We start from the raw sequence: 8125 nt of genomic DNA, 5'->3' as shown, positions 1-8125 counted from the left end.
CTCTAATAGCAATTAAGGGAAAGGAGTAGGAAATTAATAAGGCAGTAAAGATTTTTCCAAATTGGTCACAAACCATTGGCTTATCCCTTGAAAAGCTCAGCTGACAAGGATTCTCTCATCCCTTTGTCCCCCTATCTCTTTCAATAATCATCCTTCTTCATGCAAATATAGATGGAAAGGGGAGAACAGTGAAAGGTTAAAATGGAAGCGGGCTATCTTTCATCGACATGGTAATTTCGCTGCTTGGCTCAACGCCAAATGCTCAGTGCAGCCACTAGCTGCCATTCCAGCATGAGTGAAAGGATCTTTAATAAGAGTGTAAATAAAAGCCAGGCTGAGAAATGAGTTTTCCATCCCAGCAATCGCTGGCCTAACCTCTGCTGTAAATAGTCTCTCGGAGCAGCACAGATGGAGTACCAGCACCTGGGGATCAAGGCAATCTCTGCGCAGTGCAATTTAAACAGCTGGGTACAATTGAAACATGAATTAGCAGGGACAGACCGAGGGATTCCATTTTGTGCGCTAGGTAAAAACAAATAATTCAGGCATTTTTCCCCTTTAACACAAAAAAAAGGGGGTGGGGGGGAGAGAACTTTTGACATGATCTTGTGGGAGGTGCTCTTCACTGCAGCTGTTAGATTAATTTAACCATGAGAATTTCCCACAAGGCGCTGTAAAAACAGAGCCCTAATTTATGATCATTGATTTAACAGCTTGAAAGTGATTTATCTGACCTCAGTAAAGATAGCGAGGACACCAGAAGAATGATCGGTCATTCTGGGCTTTGTGTGTTTGAGATTGGCCTTATTAATTTAGAGCAGAAGGTCTGTTTCAACGTCTTACCGAGACAGTCAAAGACAGTTGGCAACTGAACCATTTTAAATACTTTTTTTTTTTCTTGAAGCATTACTAATGCTGCTAAGTACTAAGAATTTATTCCACATGGAGAAGATCCTCATTAGTTAAGAAATGGTAAAGCTTCATTTAGAACTGCACACAAATACATGCCTGGTCTTGGATTTGCAAGTTGTTTTTCCTTAAGTATTTTTTTTTTCTGTTGTTGGGAATCTAAAGCACACTGTGAAATAGGATTGTTAAGCATTACAGTAAATGAGAAATAGCTTTGGAAGAGATAAAAGAAGTTGGTACAAGGGATTGCTGGCTCTTGCTTTTTTTAAGGGTAGATTTCAGAACTACCTAAATGCTTCACATATTTTACTATTTTTATCATTCAGTTCTCTTTACAGAAGTTATAGAGCATATCTGTTGACATGTACATATACCTAGGTTTTGTTTCAGAAGGATATTCTTTTGGTTAAAATGAGTGTAGCTTCCACCACTGAAATGTCACAACTGAGTGATGCAATTTCACTGCACAAATAAGACCAGAAAGGATGAAAGGCAAAGGGAAAGGTGAATGCTCTCTCCACAGGCAGAACAACTGCTTTTAAGGGGAGCATGAAATGAAATACAGATGCTTTACAAGTTTACCTACACCAGAAAATTTGAATACAGAATAGGGTGTGTTGGCACATACATGTGCACATGTACAAAAATCAGCTCCCCAGAATTATTTCCTATATTTACAGCACTAACCAGGAAAGTGAGCTGGAAACAGTTGAGTGCCAATTTTATCTTTTCACCTGGGCTGACGAGCAGTTGGGTTAAATGTCACTGATTTGGAGGGTTATGCATTTTGTTCGCTGCTGGATTATGCCCAGCTTTAAAGCCCATCTACAAGGATCTCAGTAATTGTCTTGCCACTCTTCAAGGTGGGAGACTGAAATGCTGCAGGTTAGAATTTCATCCGCTGGGGATGAATGCTTACAGTCATTTCACTGTTCTGATGAAATGCTATCTGACCTGAAACTGAGGTAGTCCAGTTACTCTCCAAACAATGGGGGAAAAAAGGCAGAAAACAATATTTAAGCCCTCCAGTGTGAAATAATAACAGTTATTTTAAAAACTGAAAAGACAGCATAAGACAATATAATAAATTATCAGCTATGTAGAAAAGCTATTCCCCCACACAAATCTTATATACATTGTCAAGAAAATGAAGAAAAAATGCATACACAATTACCTATTTCACTAAAAGGTTTGGGAGGCCAGTGGTAACTATTAAAACAACACCCAAAACCCATGCAAATAAAAACAAAGCTGAAGCCCACATTACGGACCTGCAGAATACAAAAAGACCTACGTCAGCCTGCACTTCCTGCCATCATCACACAGTTGTGTCGTTCCCTATGGCACACTACAGAGACATTAGGAGAATCTGATAAATTATGTGCAATATTATTTTATTTAAATTCAAATTAATGGGGAAAATATAGTTAATGTATCATACAAAATGTTTTTACACAATGTTTTTACCCGTGAAATGGTTCTCCTAAATAAATAAAGTGAGCTTTCTTCTTCAGAGCACTGACCTGCTTAAAAACACATCTCTGTACCTCCCAGAACAACGATGGTTACTTCTTCCCAATTAAAGCACAGTCTGGATAGGTTCTGATCAAATTCTGGAAAATTACAAGTAAGCATATATAGCAGCACAGACATCAAGAACACTTCTAAATGACTGCTTTTCAGCAAATGGATATGGATTTATTTATTTATTTATTTATTTTTAATCCCTTAATTTAGCACTGATTTCATTCTAACAACACTACTGTGTATGGAGATGTAAACGAGTCTTACAGGTTCATTTAAAAGTACACCTAGTCTTCACTTATCAGCACAGGAAAAAAAAAATGTCTTTTAAGGGTTATATTCCATGTGACATACTGGAATGCTGTTCGTCTTGGAGTTGTCTTGTTTAAAAGTCACAAAGATGGTTTAATGGGTATCTCAGAGTCTAACCTATGTAACTTACTGCTGAAGCACCAGCAGTTCAGGACTAGAACATACATGATCACAACTGGCTTCTAATGCATTTATTTAAGGAAGAAAATTAACAACTAAGAAACAAAATTGTTCAGTTCGTATGTCTGCAAAAGTATTCCTGCATTAGCAAGAACCTGAGAGAGCATTTGAGATGATCAAAACTTGGAAAAATATCTAACAATTGACAAGCCCGATGAGGTGATATATCGGGCTTATACATCCTCCTCCTCTTTTTCTTTGAACTTCTAAGAGCCACTTGAATGGGGGGGAGCGGGGAGAAAAAGAAAAAAAGTGTCTTTGCTGCAAGACCAATCTGCAGGCAAATATTCTGACCTGCCAGTGTGTTTACCATTAAACCAGTGAAAGACATCCCCTTCCTTTGATGCTGTGCTGCTTCCTAGATCTGGAGCACACCCTCTGGCTCTCCCTTACAGTGTGCCTGCCTTGCTGTTTCCACACCCAGCCCCTACAAAGACCAGAAACGGGATTCCCCTGAAAAATGCTAGAAGGAAATCTCTGCTTGGCCAAGACTGTGATTAAAGTCACACTTAGATAATTGCATACAAAACACAACAAAAAATGCAATAGCTTAGATATATCAATAGCTTAAACAAGGACACTGGGGGGTTGCTGGACTCCCCAGATATATAGATTATGTTGTGTGAACAAGAAAAGCATTGCTCTGCCTAAGGAGTGAACAGAGTAAATAGAACACAATCTACACAATCTAGACAAAATGCTATGCAACTTATTAGTGAAGTGTAACGTCCACAGAAATTCATAAAATGTGTGCGAGAGAGTTAGAACTGTCAGCTAAATATCACATTTACTGATGTGGGTCGGGTAGTAGGAGCAAATTTGGTGCCCACGAGAAGCTGAATTTGTGTTGTGGCTTACTTACCAGTGCACAAGTGGAGGATATGCCCGGAAGCCAGCTCACACAGCTAAAACCCATGTAGAGGTGTAGCCTCTTGGTGAGCTCCAGGGCTTCAGCAAACATCTGCACCGCAGAAGAGCAACCACTATGGGCAAGGATGGCACCAGCAGGAAAGAAACTGTGCAAAACTATGCAAACTAGAAGCGAATTTGCCTGATATTGCAGGCCAGATGTATGATACAAGAGCATATGTGTGTTAATAAGCATAAAGTTGTGTGATGTTTCAGTCTGGGCATTACCAGTGAAGGCAAAAAAAAAAAAAAAAAAAAGAGGGATCCTAGCTTCTATGTATTTCCTATTACAGTGTTCCCAAATCACCAGAAATCATTTTGTAAAGGCGAGTCAGCACATTTATGGGTGGGGCCAGCCCATTTCTGGGACAAGCTAAGAGCCGGGACCCAACACACAGCTGCATTTCATCCACGGCTGTGCAGCTTCTGACTCAGCCTTTATTTTGAGGAGAATGGATGAGATGCTGCATGTGACTGAACAGCCCTGGTGACATTTTAAGACACCTCAGGGCCACCAGCCTTGCACAGTTTCACTCCAGCTGGTGACTGGCTGCATCCACAGGGCAGGGCAGGAGCAGGGAGGCTGATGTTCAGGGCTGGCAGGGCTCAGCCACCACAGCACTGCCACAGGCCGCACCCCACAGGTTCACAGAGGGCCCAGCCACGACCCTGCAGCCCCGCGCACCCCCTGATCGCCCAGGGGCTGCGGCTGCGGGGTTGCTACAAGCCTGCTGCCTCAGTGACTGAGGCTGAGTGAGGGAAATGGTGGCAGCTCCTTGAGCTGGAGATGCAGGACAGTGGGGTGGGTAGGGGTGACAACGAGAAAGAAAGCCTGCCACGGTGCCCTCCTGCCCCTCACAGCTCCATCCAAGGTGTATATGTGTTAAACACTCGTGTTGTGTCAGCAGGGACACACAAAGGCACCCGCCTGATCTCTGGGACCTCACGGGGCCTACAGACAGTGACCAGAGGCTGTCCTGCATACATAGGGCGGCGCCAGCTCCGCAGCTAAGGAGATGATGGGCTTGGAGCTAAATGGAAGAACATGGCACTGCTCTGCAGGCTCAGCTCTAGAGCGAACTCAGGCAGCTGATGGGAACGCTGGACTCATTCAGCTGGGCAACCCTTCAACATCAGGAAAATCACTAGCACGAAGTTTATGGAACTGCATTAAGACGTGGAACTGTTTGCAGAAGATCTAACATTACTTGATATTTCCTGGAAAAAGACTTACTTCCAATAACATATCCAGCCTGACTTGGTCCACAGAAACGAACAAACAAACAAACAAAACAAGGTATTAATAATTAGCCAGGTGTAGAGCATACTGTTTATAAATAAAGAAGTAAGAGAAATCCTCGAAGTGGAGTCTGGAAGCTGCAGGACTGCAATAAGGTAGAAAATTTGTGAACCTCCATTTTGCTTTCACAAGGACGCATCACAAAGTCAATGACAATTTTGTTCAACTTCAAGTGATGCCATTAATAGATATGAGAGGAGGGGGTCACTGGGGTTCTGTTAGAGAGTGTTTGTAAGTGATCAGGCGCTTGAGTGCAAATGCATGATGTTGCAACAGATGGAAAACAGTACACAACTGGTGGAGGAGTAGCAAACAAAGTAGGGTTGCAAAATCAAAGATGTATGATCAATCTTGTTTATCTTTAGGATGAAGGCACTGATGGCACTTCATATGCGAAGAGCCATCTTCTGGATAACAGCTATTACCTATAAGTATAAACGTGTTACACACTATGTGATTATGCACAAAAGCAGCCTTTTAGATCAGAAGAAGGAAATAGATTGTTTATATGGAATGAATTCGTGTAACAGAAAAATGCTGAATCCTGTATTTCCTGCTTTCAGTCTCTTCCCTATGGAAAGGAACTAATTGCTGGTTATCATCAGTTGTATATATAGTCAGAGCTATTTAACTGAAATTTCAATGTTTAATGGAAACATGCTTCATCTCTAATGTCATTATTCCTACCATCAATGCTTTCGCAATCAGTTCTTGTGGCTAGCATTAGGCCATCGGCATTACTAGGCAAATGAGGATACAAATTTTCAAGAAATTATTCGTAACAATAAAATTCCCAAAGATATAACTTCAATATAATTATCCTATGCTCTTAAAAACTGCACTTTATGAAAGAACCACTATGAAATATTTGCGTTCTCACCATGCCCTCTTTCCTACTAACAGCTGAATTTTTCTTTTTGAACAGAGACTGTTTGGATATATATTCACCATTGACTACTGCTGAGAAAGCCTATGCTAATTTTTGGCATGCTTTCTGTAGATACTCCCTTAGACGGGGATGAGCAGCAGTATTTCAAACCAGGACCAAGAATGATTCATGCATGTATCCTATTAGTTTAGCAAAGCTCTCAAGTTTCATGTGTTTTTCTTAGACTGCTTTTTTTCCTGTGTTCATCATGTTTTCTGCCCCATCAGACTAATTAAACTTGGAAACCACAGAACAATGAGACCAAGATTTGCCAGGAAATAGAAGAATATGAAAAAGTGTATTGATATAACAGCAACATCTCTCAAACCAAAAAATGAAAACTACCTCAGAGTCTGGGGCACAACAGAGACTGAAATGGCTTCATTTATGCTAGCAGTTTTCATTAAATGTCCCACCATTGCACCATATCTAGGCTACCATTACAGTAATACTTAAAGTCAGGCACCTAACTGTCAGGTGAGGTCTCCCAACCATGCCTTGAGAACACCAGGTCTCCGAGGCTAAAATTCTTAAATGCCACCACCTGGTGCAACCGCATCATGGGGCCTAGGAATTTTGAAAGATTTGAGCATGTGAACCAGTAAAGCCTGGTTCTTCTGGATTTGTGCCTATAAAATGAGCTCTCGTGGATTTTAAGATATCTGGTAAGAGCGATCTTGTCTTTCCAGTAGCAGATGCCTAGATGAAATTGTACTTCTTCAGAAAATTAATATTTTTCACTGTTGGCCAAATGTGGATGAAATAAGCCAGTGAATTCAAAGTTCATAACAAAGGGGTGGCAGATGCACAATCACATAGATCTTGTTTTCTCAGAAAGTCAGGTTAAAAGTGTCCAGTCATAGCCAAGTAATAGGTTGGAAGAAAAAAAAGCAAGTAAAATTATAAAGGAGAACAAGCTTCTGAGAAAGAAAAAGAACAGACAAGCATGTGACTATGGATTTGTTTTACCTTCCTGTTTCAAGAGACATGGGAAAGGCTGAAATGCTTAAGAACTACTTGGCTGCAATAAAAAGCACATAACAGTAGCATGACATGACAAAACAATGGTTAACCAAAACAAGTTGTTGTAAGTCAGGATCAAGAGAAACAGTTGAAGAACATCTAGATAAACATTTAGGAGCATAAAATAGGAAGGGGCTTTTTTTATCCCTTGCTGTTCTTTTGCAACTGTCTTGAATAAGCCTTCTCATGAGTTTACAAAATGTTTTCTTAAAACTAGTCTCTTGCTTTTCCCCTGATCCCAGAAGTCTGTCTAGAATCACTGCTGCTCTAACATGCCTGTCTTTATGCCATATTATGTGATGAACCTTCATAACCTATGTCTTCCCCTTTCTGTTTATGTAGGCATGGATGATATGTAAATACAGTTCTATCTCGACTTAATTGTCTTCTACATGGGCCTTAGTTGAATCTCAGAGTATCTCTGAGCATATGCATTGAGTAATACTCTCTGTTGTGTTCTCAGTGACCCATCAACGTTTTTCTAAGCACCAACTCTTGAGTCATCTGTTGATCAACGTAACTTTACCCTTCCTTCTTCAGACAACAGGGAATTTCCACTGAAGTTTCTAGGAAATCTGTACACTTCTGTTCATTAGAACATTATTGTTTTCAGATCCAAATCTGTAATTTTTATCTTAGCTTCTGGACCTGTTCTCATTACAGCCTACCAATTTTTCTTTAGAAGGAAGTTCCAGTTACACACGTCCTCTTTCTAATACTAACTACACCTTCCTTAGATTCTCCATCTTTTCTTTCTTCTGTCTTCAGACCATTCCATCATCTATTGTCTTTCACAGTCCATTCATCATGTTCACTACTCATTGGGTGCTAGCTACTATCACAATTTTGTCCTCTTCTGTGCTGAAGCTGCTTTCGCTCCCCTTATTGTCTACCACTCTATTTCATTTTTTTCTCTTTTTCTCATCCCTCACTAAAGCAAAGTGAAGTTGTTCCCCAACTTTATTTTTCCTTTACTCACCAGTCTCAACAATTTGAACTGCACACCAGTGATTCAAAAGATCACTTCCACTAGTTGCTTG

At 40.5% G+C, this 8125-nt stretch overlaps 1 long non-coding RNA gene across 1 annotated transcript in view; it reads right to left on the bottom strand.

The window, feature by feature from the left end:
• The window catches only part of LOC308195177, a 34044-nt gene that overhangs the window by 8094 nt on the left and 17825 nt on the right, over positions 1-8125 (bottom strand). The gene's annotated exons all lie outside the window — the stretch shown is intronic.

The sequence above is a fragment of the Anser brachyrhynchus genome, assembly GCF_964034855.1.
Source record: "Anser brachyrhynchus genome assembly, chromosome: 1".
Classification (NCBI taxonomy): Eukaryota; Metazoa; Chordata; class Aves; order Anseriformes; family Anatidae; genus Anser; species Anser brachyrhynchus.
The sequence above is the reverse complement of the archived record's forward strand: the minus strand, read 5'-3'. Positions and strand labels throughout refer to the sequence as shown.